The sequence below is a fragment of the Pseudonaja textilis genome, chromosome 1 (genome assembly GCF_049901715.1).
Source record: "Pseudonaja textilis isolate UNSWEBS1 chromosome 1, rPseTex1.2, whole genome shotgun sequence".
Lineage (NCBI taxonomy): Eukaryota > Metazoa > Chordata > Lepidosauria > Squamata > Elapidae > Pseudonaja > Pseudonaja textilis.
In genome coordinates, this window is record NC_141990.1 from 132,394,672 (window position 1) to 132,407,537 (window position 12,866).

Sequence of the window (12,866 nt, forward strand, 5' to 3'; positions counted from 1 at the left end):
AAATATTATAATTACCACCTAATGCAAGTAAACCTCACTGCTTAGTTGAATTAATTTAAGCCTTTATGGGATTTTCATCATGAAGCCTTTATACTCCAACTTTCTCACTGGCATACAAAATTGTTGAGGTAACATATTATATTTATCCTATTTAATTTACAGCTTGCAATTAAACAAGTGATCATTAGTAATCATTTGCTGATGAAAGATTGTGCAAATGTATTACCATGTGCTTATTTAAATAAGGAAACTAGTAGTTTAGTTACAGATAAAACAGAAACTGGAATTCTCTCCTATATTCCAGTTCAGTATACCTTAATATTATTCATCTTGAAGGTAGGAGGTAAAATTTCCATTGCATAAAGATATGCTAATAGATTTTGTAAAAACCAAGGGAAAAGACACATGTGGAAAAGCAATATTCCCTTCATGTTACCTTTCATAACTTGTCATTCCTTCTCAAATAAAATGCATTTCACACTTTACAATGTTGTTTTAACATAAGTGTACTCTGTTGTCACATTTTTTAATAAAAAATCAATATAGAAATTATCCTGATTTGCATACTCTGAGGAAGCAAGTGAATTCTGGGTCTGTTATTATAGAGATTACTTGCAGCAAGACCACCTCACAGAATGTAGACTGAAGTGAGTGGTTTGATCTCCTAGCATTAATAATGAATGCTAATAATAAACTCTTCGAAAAATCAGTGCTGGGTAGAAGTTCAAAATAATAAAAAAGAAGGAACTGAATAAAATATTTCCTGCAGGTCACCAGACAGTACTTCCTAAAAACATGGATGACTACTAAATTTGCAGATACAGCAAATTAATGAAGCTGGAAAAAATACATTCCAATATGTTACTCATATTAATTCAAATAATTCCTATAAGAACTTCCTCAATGATGCTACACAGATGTGTTCATGAAGTCCACAGCAAATTGACTCAATTGAAATGACTATTTTTTTAAAAAAAAATAATGTGTCAGTGTAAAGTAGTGGTTCGGGTCTTGGGAATGACACTAAGGAGATTCAGGTTCCAAAGTGCACCCTTAATAGAGGAAGTTCATTGAGTATCTTTAGACCAGAAATAGTTTCAGTCTAATCCATCTCACAGAGTTGTTGCACAAGAGGGAATACTATATAGTATACACTTTCTTGAGCTCCTGAATGAAAAGGATAATTCTTTATTAAAAAGTCAGTACAGAAACAAAAACTAATTTCCAACCTTTTCTAGAGAAGCCATATTGCAACAAACACAAAAAGCTGAATCCAGAACTCTGATAATTTCACTGTCACTTAAATTGAAACGGGTTGATAGCCATTTTCTAGTTTCACTAAAAAAAAGCTTATTTTATCAGATTTTGAAATATTTTTACATTCTAAAAGTTAAAAAATGGAGTAATATTCAGTGTTTCTGTATGACTTTTAGTGATAAACTTTAAATGGAAATGAAATGCATTCCTGCGTAGACAAAGATTGTTTTTTATTATTTTCCTTGCTTGTCTTTATTTTAATCACTATGCGTGTCATTTTAAACCACAAAATCATGATTATATTTCACCAATATATTCTCAAAAAATTAAAATGTCCACTTCAGATTCTTCCTTTCTTTAAAGGTTGGGAAACCAGAGAAGTACTGTATGGAAAATAGTCTGGATCACTGGCAACAATGCATATCCACCAGTAGGTACCATAAAGATTTACAAAAAGTTACAAAACCTAAACCTACTAGAAAATCAAAGTAAAATTATAAGCAAACAGTAAGGCACATTTGACATCTGTTATAATTATAAACCTCATTTTTTACTCAAGAACTTTTAACATACTGCAAATAACAGATCATAGCTTGTTATTTTGCAAGAAGGTTCTTGTGATCCAACCTATAATTAAGAAAAATGCATAAATCCATTTTTATAGTTTGGTAGCAAGCTGTATCAAGTAATCATATCGCTCTGTAATACTCTATGGATGCCACATCCTGAAGTTTTACAGTCAAAAACAAAAGCTATATATGCTGTAGCATTATTTTACTGATTGATTACCTGTCAGGTGGGACAAAAATACCTGAGGATACACAAGGAAAACCAACTTTTAAACTCCCTGGAAGTGTTAATGAACTGTCTTAGGACAAATATTGAACTGTAGTTTTCATTCTATATTCAAAAGCTAACAACGTATGTTCAGTTCAAGTTTCTAGTAAGACACGTCTTCCCATTCCTGGAAAAAAAGTTAGGAAAATGGCAGGCAAAAAAAGGGAGGGTTTCCACCAATATTCAGTTCTGTTGTTGATCAGTACAGTCTGCCAAGTATTTGAAAGCATGTGGCCTTCACACACACACAAAAATACAGTCCATCTCTACTTTAACCTCAGTGAAAATCTACAATAGGATTAAACATACTTATTTAGCAGGACTCATGGTGAATTCTATACTTCTTAGGATACCTTGGCAAACCTTTTCAGCACTGAGTGCCAAAACAGGAGCGCGCACACGCTTGCAGGGGAGCACCGGAAACCAAAATAGCAGCTCCGTGACACATGCATGTCAGCACCGGAAACCGGAAGAGCAGCTCCCCAGTGCATGCATGCACGCCAGCCACCTATTCTTCCAGTTTTTGGCACACATGTGTGAGTGAAGACTAGCTGGCCAGCACGCATGTGCGCACTGGAAACAGGAAGCTTAGCTTCTGGGTGAGCGCATGTGCACCAGGGGAGCTGCTCTTCCGGTTTCTGGCATTCCTGCAAGTGCAAAAACCAGCTGGCCAGCGTGCATGCACGCACCTGGAAGAACCACAGGCTATGGCTGGCATGCCCAGAGAGATAGCTCTGCATGCCACTTCCGGTACGAGTCATAGATTTGCCATCACGGTCTTAGGATTTACTCAATGTGCACACTTAAAGTGCTATTCTTAGAAATTCAACTTCTGGCTGTAGGAAGTTAGCACCCGTCCCTCTCCTAGAAAATTGAAATATCCTAGGAAATATTAAAAAGGCAGAATATTTCCTCTAAAAAGAGTAGAAACTCAGAAGCAGAAACTCACCTCAGAAGCAGAAACTCACCCCCACCTTTGTTAATGGGTGGGCCATTAAGGCAATACTTTACATAACAAAGATCTCCAGGTAAAGCTATAGCAATTGCCAAAAGCCCTTTTCACTGCATCATCATCCAGCAAGGCTCAACCAAGCCTAGAACTCAGGACAGCCTACAGAGTTGCCCCTGCATAGTCTCATGGGAGACTGACAACCAATCAGAATACAAGCTCCAATTCAAATCCCAATAAAGATTATAAAACCCAGGCACTGTCAGTGCCTCAGACCCTTTTTTGGTCTCTTCCTTCACCTCGAAGCATGTGATCATCCTTCCTTTTCACTCTGGAGCTCCAGGCCATGTGGTCTTGTCCACCATTAAACCTTCCAAACAGCCTCCATGTTTCCAGTGTCTTTTTCCCCCCTTGGAACTGAACCCAGAAGGATAATTCTTCCAACATGGCCAAGACAAAGCTCATGATTTTCCTTATCATTGCTTGATAACATAAAGTCTGAATATCATTTGATGGCTACTGTCATACACTATTTTCTTCTCAATTTGGGTTTTTCCATACTTGAAGCTCAGCTCCACCACACATGCGTGTGCACCTCTCACCGGCCAACTGGTCTTCAGGTCCCTGCTGCACATGTGTGCATGTGCGGGGGTCATGCACGCATGCACAGGGTTGCTCATGTTGCATTTGAGGGGTTCACGCACGCGCTTTGGGCACTTGAGAGCCGAAAAAGGTTAGCCATCTCTGACTTATAGACTCAAGAGGTAAAGGTGCTTTTATATGACAAAATTTACTGCCTAGTGAGACTTTAAGCCTACAGAATGTTAAATAAGAAAAAATCCATAGAGTAGACTACATATATTGGCTGTACTTTAGTACAGTGCACCAAAAACTCACTCCTGAGTTTATTTTAATAATTGTCACTTTTCAAGGTGTTCGTTATTGTTTTTTCTACAGTGTATAAGCATTACCTACCTTCAGGAAATGGGGGATAAAGCTCCCAAAGAGAAATGGAATGTATTCCTATGTAGACAATTTTAGTAACACAGCAGTTTTAAATAAGAATGCTTAAGATTAGAGCAACTCTATCCATATATCCCAAGAAAAGCAATGGCTCTGACAACATATACAGTACTGTCCCACAGCTGCTATCCAGAACTCTTTCATCTGAAACAATGGCTTAAAAAGCAATTTGCACTCTTTTGCCATAGTAAAGATTTTATCCTTTCTAATTTATTTTTTAATATTCAGAATTAATTTTGTTTAAGTCTGTTAGATCAGGTTTTGAGCTCAACATGTTTTTTTAATATTCTCACAAAATAATTTATATAAGAGAATCATTTGTCTTTTGTATTCATTTTAATTTTTTACAGATAAAATGCTGTGAAGCCAATGTTATCCAGTAATACAGCTACAATTACAAAAAAATCTGTATTACCAACCTTTGACTTTTCTGCAAACAAGTGGAAAGACTCTTATCAAAAATATAGAATTTTACTATATTTAAACAACACTTCGTTTACCACTTAGACAAGTTCAATAATTAACATTTGTTTATCACACAGAACCACTAAGTAGGCTAGAAAAATATCTACTCAGAGTCTGATTATTTACACAACATACTCATTCATGGGTTCCTTAATTTTTGTTTGATTACAAGACACAATGACCCATAAGCATCACTGAGTTCACAAACAACATATAGTTGTGGTTCTAATGTGTTCTGTAAAAATAAAGACATCACTAAATCCAGGTAAATTGACTCTAAAATTGCCCACATCTGGAGGCCCCCAGATTGGTTAAATACTGAACTACTTTATCTGGAAAGCAGCTCTAAGGGTATCTCTCTCTTTCTCTAGCTGCAAATACTAACTCTTCCAAACAATTTTTTAAATATCAAAAATAATTTTAACAAAATATCTTTGGATAGCGAGTGCGCCAATGTTAAGTAGCCAAACTCTTCAATTTCCTCATTGTTTCAACTTCTTTGCTTCATTTGAACTCAAATTTCAAATCCTTTCAAATATCCCTCAGCCACCTTGCAAAATAAAGGGAGCCACATATATTCTTGCCAGGTTTCATCTACAGTATGTCATTCTTAATATGGGTAGTGTGCATTTATCACTTAAGTGCTTTGCAAGACTAGAAATTACACTGGCCTATATAGCTATTTCAGATTTTAATTAAAATACTGACAGCTTTATTGGTTATTATATTGCAAAAGAGATGCCAAAATTTAATGACAAACTTTACAAACTGCAAAATCCATAGAAATGAAGAAGCCTAGGCCAAATGATGGAATACCTACACTAAGTACAATTCCACCTAAATCCCTGCTTCAGAAGGTTGGATCAAACCTCAAAAAAGTCTGGGCAAACCCAAATATGCTGCATTTTATTTTTATATATAAGTCAAGACAGGAAACACACCCAAGGCTCATTCCTCATCCTACTGCCCCTCCACCAACAATCACCCTGTGATTGGATTGAGCTGAGAGCAAGCGGTTGGCCCAAGGTCACCTTAATCAGTTTGCATGCCTAAGGAGGGACTTGAACTCAGGATTTTCCAGGTTATAACCTTATTTCTTAATAAACCCTAGACTCCGAGAGTCTTAAGTTAAACTGGCTCTCTCTTGTATGCTCGTTTTCAACTACCAAAATGCTAAACTGATGAACATTAAGCATTCCGCTCTCGTCCCTTTGGGTATCAAACAAACCGAGCCATTTCCCCAGGTCTTTCGGTGTTCTTGCCTTAAAGCCAAAACTCATTGAGCGCCTTTCTCCGGCAACCAGCTCGCGGAAGGACCGGCGGAATCCAAGATAACGGCCAGGGACAGGCATTTTCTTTCTTTTTCTTTTTTTTTTCCTATTCGCCTCTACGCCATTAGCTAAATGAGCAGGTTCCTCAGCTCCCCCCCGGATCCGCCTAATCCAAAGCGTCTACCCATTTCAAACGTACGGGAATGCAGGGTGGGGGGGAAGGTTCGGCAGAGAGGCGACCCACCTGTTCCTAGGTCGCTCGGGCAGCGGCTTCAACCCTTCTTCACCCACCCAGCCCAATTCTCTAGCACGCCAAATCCCCACCCAGTTCACAACCGCCTGCGTTAGGCTAAAACAGCCCCCGCGAAAGCTCGGGAATGAAGCCCGGGAAACGAAGGCGGCTGGGAAGCGCCGCTCCCTTTGTCTGACAGCCCGCGACCACCGCCCTCCCCAACCCGCAACTCGCCGTTTACTTCGCTTTGCACGCCCTTTACCAGCGAAAGGGAGCGGCCGAGGACGAGCGTTTGGAGGAAGACGGCGCTGCTACTGCTGTTGTCGTGGTGGCGGTACGGTAGAAGTAGCGGCGGTGGTTGGGAAGGCGGTTGAGGAGCGCCCCGTATCCTTCAACCCGAAGACACGGTGGCCATCTTCGCTAGCTGCCGGCCAGGTCACGTGAGGCACGGGCGCGCGTGCCCGCCCGAGTTGCTCCCCCGCCCTCGAAGGAGGCCAAGGTTTTGGAGCACGCGCCGAGCTGGATTCCGCCCGGCACCCCCACGACCTCCTATTCGCTCTTATAGGCCGCGCTCACGACCGCGGCGAGAGCCGAACGCTTTAAAAAAAAGGTGGGGGGGGAAACAGGGTTCGAACGGCTCCGCGCGACCCAATTGGCTAATGAGCTCCTGCCGTTAATTGACCTGCCACGGCCCAACGGCGGTATGGAAAGCCGTTGAGAAGTCCCGCAGCAACGGGAAGGCGACTGAGGGGGAAGGAGACGGAGATGTTTACTGTTGCCTAAAATCCTGCTCAGCTCCGTCGGGCGTTTCCCCTTGCGGATGTTATTTATAGGTGTGCACGGATACACAAACACGGAGGGCATTGTAGACAGTGGAGCCGAAACAAAGGTGGAAAGCAATAAAATCTGTTTCAAAATCTGTTTCAAATAGGTGCCAAAAGGTGCTTTTTCCAAAAGGCAAGTGGTCTTTCTTGGAAAACTTAAAAAAAAAAGTAAAGTCCTACACTTAGGCAAGAAAAACCAAAAGGACACGTACAGACTGGGTGCATGGCCCTCAGGAAATGATAGGATTACCCATCTGGGAAGATTGCATTAGCCAGCACTCAGGTGAAGCCATGTGGTCCAGACAAAGTCTACAAAGTTAGCTAAGACCCCCGCCCCTGGGAGTCTGACAGCCATTTCTTACACAGGAACAGGAAACACTAAGGTGGGGCCCAACAGAGGGTGTAAAACCAAGGGATTCTCGGCATCTCTGCCCTTTTCACCCAGGAGCTCCAAGCCATGTGGTCCACTATTAAACCATCTTCCCAAACAGCCTCCATGTTTCCAGTGTCTTTTTCCCCACTTGGAATGGAACCCAGAAGGATATTGCTTCCAACAGTAGCATCTAATTCATCTTTTATATGTTAATTTTCAGAAGAATATGTACACTCAGTTCAAACTTTGAAGAGGGAGGATCAATTACCTTGCTAACTTGCCTGTCCTGATGGGTACGGTTCCTAACGCAACTTTAGATAAGTTTTCATGCTGCTTTTCCACACAATGGCCTTACTTTATCAAATGTCATTGGCTCCAAATGACATTCATATCCATTTTGTCTCCTCTTCTGGAATAACTGCTGATATAGTCCAGTTGCTGAGATCAATATTCTGGTAATTGTCCAATATACCATAGTCAGGTGTGTCCAACTCATTAACTACTGTATAGTATATATTTTATCCACTCATGGCCCAGACAAGCCAAAAGACTGGACAATCATGGTCTACAACAACGGTCGCCAACCAGTGGGCCATGAGAAAATTTTAGTGGGCCGCAGAGAAATCTCACCCCAGATCACTCCCCCCAAAGCAATTAATCCAGGCTGCGCAGAAACACAAGGCTGCGCAGCCGACATGGCCCGTGGGAACCCTTCCCGCCCACTCACTCCTTACCCAGCAAACTTGCCTGCTAAATTGCTATTTTTCCTTTTTCCAACCATCATCTGTTCTTCTGTGCCGGGAGGTTTAGATTAGCTAGGAAGCAGGAAATGGTTGGATTTCTTGCTTTCTAGTTAGTCTTTAGATATTCAGCTCTGCTTTTAAGCACAGCCGAATCTCCCTTAGGACTGAAGGTTCTATTGTTCAGTGCAGACTCACGGCAAGCAAATTTTATGTGACAGACTGAGCTAGCTGATGGCAGATAGATCTCTGAATGAATCTGTGATTCTGTGAGCAACTCAATCTACCTGCCTGCTTTGCCTCATTTGGGGTAAATGTTGCTCTTTTTTAAATTAAAAAATCAATATTTATATAAATATTTATAATATTTACATACAAGCCATGCCCAGCCAGTCACATTATCACCAAGCCACACCCACAAATTAGGCCATGCCCACAGAAACGGTTAGTGATCCCTGGGATTTAAAATTATGAGTTTGGTGGTCCCTGAGGTCTAAAAAGTTGGCAACCCCTGGTCTACAGTAGGCCTGTCAAACTGGTGGCCCAAGGGGTGAATATGGCCAGTGGAGGCCACACCCACCCCAGCTTCGCAAAAGCAAAAAGCATCGCAATACATCATGATCCAGCCCGCTATGGGATCAAGTTTGACACCCCTGTTCTACAGTATGTCACTTGCCTCAACATGAGCATCAATAAAATTAACAAGCATATCGTAAGAATTTATTTCTTAAATTTTTTTCTTCAAAACACTAATCATCGTTTTGCCCAACAGTATCAGAACTCACATGAGATTCAACATCCAGATCCAGGAAAGGTGTATGTGTATGCCTTTGAGTCAGTTTTTGACTCCAGTTGACTGCCTGGATTAGTCCCTGCAGCCTTTTGTCAAAATTTTTCAGAAGTGGTCTGTCCTTGCCTGCTTCCTAGGCCTGAGAGGAATTTACTAGCCCAAGATCACCTACCTACCTTTGTGCCTAGGTGGGGACTAGAACTCAGTGTCTCCCAATTTCTACCCTTAACCACCAGACCAAATTGGATCCATCTAGGAAAGAATTATTATTTTGAAAAGCCTATCTGGCCTTTAGATAAAGGAGCTGAGTTCATAACTTTAAGCACTAAATGCAGGTTAACACAAGACATTAGCATGCTTTGCCCAAACATCATAGTATGATTGAACGTGATGGTTCTCCTAGCATGGCTGAATTCCCACAACAGGCTGAGATACAAGATATTTAATTCATTGAACTGCACTGTATTTGAGCCTAATCTGAGAGCAGCCAGTGAAGTTGCATTTATTGAATACTGATACTGTTTCCTGCAGTTGATGGATTTAGCCAAGGATTCTGGATTTCTGGTTTTGTACAGTGTACAAAGATGTTGATGTTGATGATGTTATCCATTCAGCCATGTCTGACTCTTGGCGATTCTATGCGCCAGGTCTCTCCCCATCAATGTACACAGAACACTACAGCAATTGGGTTATAGGGCACACTGAGGCAAGCTAGTTTGTAGCTTGTTGTGGAAGAATAGAATGATTATAAAAGAGATCACTGCTGCTAAATCTTCCTTTTTTTCTGGTTGTTCTATATCCTGTGGGCACATAAAGTATGAACAAAAAATCATTGCAAGATTTTAAATTGTATAAACATTACAATAAAGGATCATAAAAATTGAGAGCCAACTATAGCCATTACCCCTTAGGAAATCTGAAATGGCACTTGGTTTGCAGGATCACTTAACCCAGGCAACTAAATATTTAACATGGTTTTTATCAGATGTGATTAAGCATGTCCTATAAATATTTTATCTGATAACTTCCTGAAATACTTCTGTTGTATAAAGGACTACACATCCAGATGGAGATGGAACAAAGCATTTTTTTAAGCCGGAACTCTATTATCCATAAAATTTTACTTACCTGATTTCAAAAAGCTAAGCAGAGTCAAACTTGGTTAGTAGTTCAGTGGATGATTACAAAGAAATCGCAAGACTGTAGCTTAGTCTGCAAAGTTGAAACAGGTCCCCCAAATAGGCAGGTTGAATTATTTCTATATTTCCTATGCTGTTGCCAAGAAGCTTACATGGGTGTGTTCGTTAAGTTCCCAGGAGGTGAACTCACCTTGAAGGAGACTTGACTTTATAAACAAGTTTTTAAAAGGGTACGGTTAACTGCTACCATCTCAAGCTGACTGCAGGACTAAGAGTATATGTCACTTACATAGTCCCAGTGAGTCATCTGAAATGCTAACTATAAAACCATGACTTAGTATTACTTCATTTTTATATACAGTCAAATATACAAACATCTAATTTAAACTCTAGGAGTGAAAAAAAATCTTTTGAGGCTAGATTCAAATCCTATAAAAAACAGTCAGTTTGGTCTAAGACTTAAGACTAGAAAACAAAAAACTTTGAAGTCCTGTATTTGCCATGAAAGTCAGTTGGGTAACTTTGGGCCAGTCCCTCTCTCTCAGCCCAACACTCCTCACAGGGTTGTTGGAAAGTAGGAGAAGCCTTGTAAAAACAATAAAGGTGGGATATAAATAAATCATACAACAGACTATTACTAGCAAACAATACCATTAGGCAGGGGTGTCACTCACAGCCCATGGACCAGAAGTGTCACACACTGGCCAAGCCCACCCACCTTTTAGCGAAGGGGGAAAAGTGATATGCCACATGATGACAACGTGATGACGCAAGTTTGACACCCCTGCCATTAGGTATTTTGACTCAGCATTATTTAAACCATGGTTCAATAAACTCTAAACAAGCCTGTTATATGAGTACACCACAAGCTTCTCTCATTCTTCCTCTAGAGAAAGTAGATTTTTGTTCTTAAATGGCATCCGAATTTTATATACATCTGAATGAATCCGACTTCTAAATCAAATCAGTGATGCTAAATTACACAAGTCAAACTCCTCTAACACTAATTTTATTAGCTATTTTATGGTAATAGGAAAATACTTAAGACAGGTTAATTAGCTCCCTTGCTTTTCTTATATTGGTATTAGTGAAGATGACAGAAAGTTTGACTAGTTGATATTAATCTCCTTCTCAAGGGTTTTGCAAAATCTCCATAAACATGCGTTTTAGAGGAATTGATGCTGATTGACACAAACTATTTGCCAAATAGCTAGCAATCATTTGCCATAGCTAACTAAGAATTCAAACTACCTGCATAGCTAAAGTTTCAGGCAAGCAAACACAATAAAGCAGGGGTGTCCAACCTTTCACCTTCCCTGGGCCACATTAGAAGATGAAAATTTGGTTTGGGCCGCACATAAAATAAAATAACAGTAACGATACCTGATCATCCAAAAAAACCATAGAAAACATAGTTAACATATTAAATTTATTTGGAAATGAAGTTAGTGAGATGTTTGACATTGTTTCTCAGCTACCAATGCAGAATTCCACAGCCAATTTTGTGTCAAAATCCGTTGTGTGAACCCAGCCTTAGTCTCCTGACTACCAGAAAATGGCACAGGCTGCAAGATGGCGGAGCTAATATAAGATGGCGGAGCTAATACAATGGATGGAACGCAGGGTTGCCAGATCGCAGTTTGGCTCTGCGGCCAAACTCAAGCCAAAATACGGCCAAATTATTTTTATTATTTATTATTAATTATTAAAATTTATTTATTTTTTATTAAGGGTTTTTTATCACAGTTTATTTTCCAGCCAAATTTTGTGGGGAGTGGGGGGAAGAAAGCTCACCTGCCTTGTGCCTACCTCTCCTCCTGCAAATGGCCCGGCTGGATGAGGCAGGACTGGAAGGCAGAAGCAGCAGCAGCGGCGGCGGCGGGGGCAGAAGCAGTGGCGGCGGCGGCAACGGCAACAGCAGGAGGTGGCGCTCTGAGGGTGCCTGCCTTTTCTGTTGCTGCTTGGCGTGGTGCTCGCCTCGCCCCGCCTCGCGCCTGCCTCTCCTCCTCCTCCTTGCTGGCTCTGGCATGAAGGTTGGGGTGGACACTGGGCCGCATTACGAGGCGACCTGGGCCGCATGCGGCCCGTGGGCCGCGGGTTGGACAAGCCTGCAATAAAGTATTACAGGATTTTTTGAGCCATGTTTGTTGAGGTTTTAAAATAGATGAATATACCACAGTTCAGGAGGTTTCAATAGAGATGGGGCACCTTTAAAACAAAAGGGCAGCCAAAACAAAAATTTGAGACAATTTTGAAAGTGACTAAAGTATCTGCCTTTTAATCATACAGAATATGTACATGCAACACAACTAACAAGAACTTTAAATTACATTGCACTGCATGAGACCTTTATTTAGAGATAAGGATATATGTAAATAAACAAGGAAAGTATGCAGGAATGCAAGGAAGTGAAAAGTATAGCTTGCATGTGACAATTTGGACCCTGTTTATGGCCCCAATGGCATCTCCTGAGTGGACAAAAAAATGCTGTTTTGTTTGGAAGAGGATTGTGAAGAAGGTTAAGTAAGTAGAGAAGCTTAACGTGTTCATTTCAGTCCTTAACCTAGAATCACCAAGTAATCTGAATCTACAGTAGGCTCTGCATATTGTATAAAATCCTTAAAACAACTTCAGCATCCTTGCTGTAATATGATTTAATTCCCAATTGTCATACACAATGTTTTTAAGGACTACTGAAATAGAAATTTCCAAATTACTGTCTGTAAAACATTAGCATATTCTAAGAAAATGTTCTCAACTCAGAGGGTGAACTCTCCAGCAAACGTAGTTATGGCCAGTCAATCAAACCCTTAGATCCATTTCTCTCAATGACTTATTAAAGAGTAAGCAAGAGCACGGTAAGAGGAAAGAGGAAATAGCAAGCCAATCCCTTCCCAGTAATGCTTAGGATGATTATGGGAAGGCAAATTTCTCCTTCACTGAAATTCAATTTGCCAATCTTTTAG

The 12,866-nt window shown here is 40.6% G+C and overlaps 1 protein-coding gene across 3 annotated transcripts in view; it reads right to left on the reverse strand.

Annotated features, from left to right (window-relative positions):
* KIDINS220 (kinase D interacting substrate 220) overlaps positions 1-6,833 on the reverse strand; it is a 61,819-nt gene extending 54,986 nt beyond the window's left edge. For all 3 annotated transcript variants that reach the window (XM_087916903.1, XM_026695260.2, XM_087916896.1), the window contains exon 1: positions 6,297-6,833. The gene's annotated coding sequence lies outside the window, so the exon portion shown is untranslated. The remainder of the gene's footprint in view (positions 1-6,296) is intronic.
* Between the last annotated feature and the right edge of the window lie 6,033 nt (positions 6,834-12,866).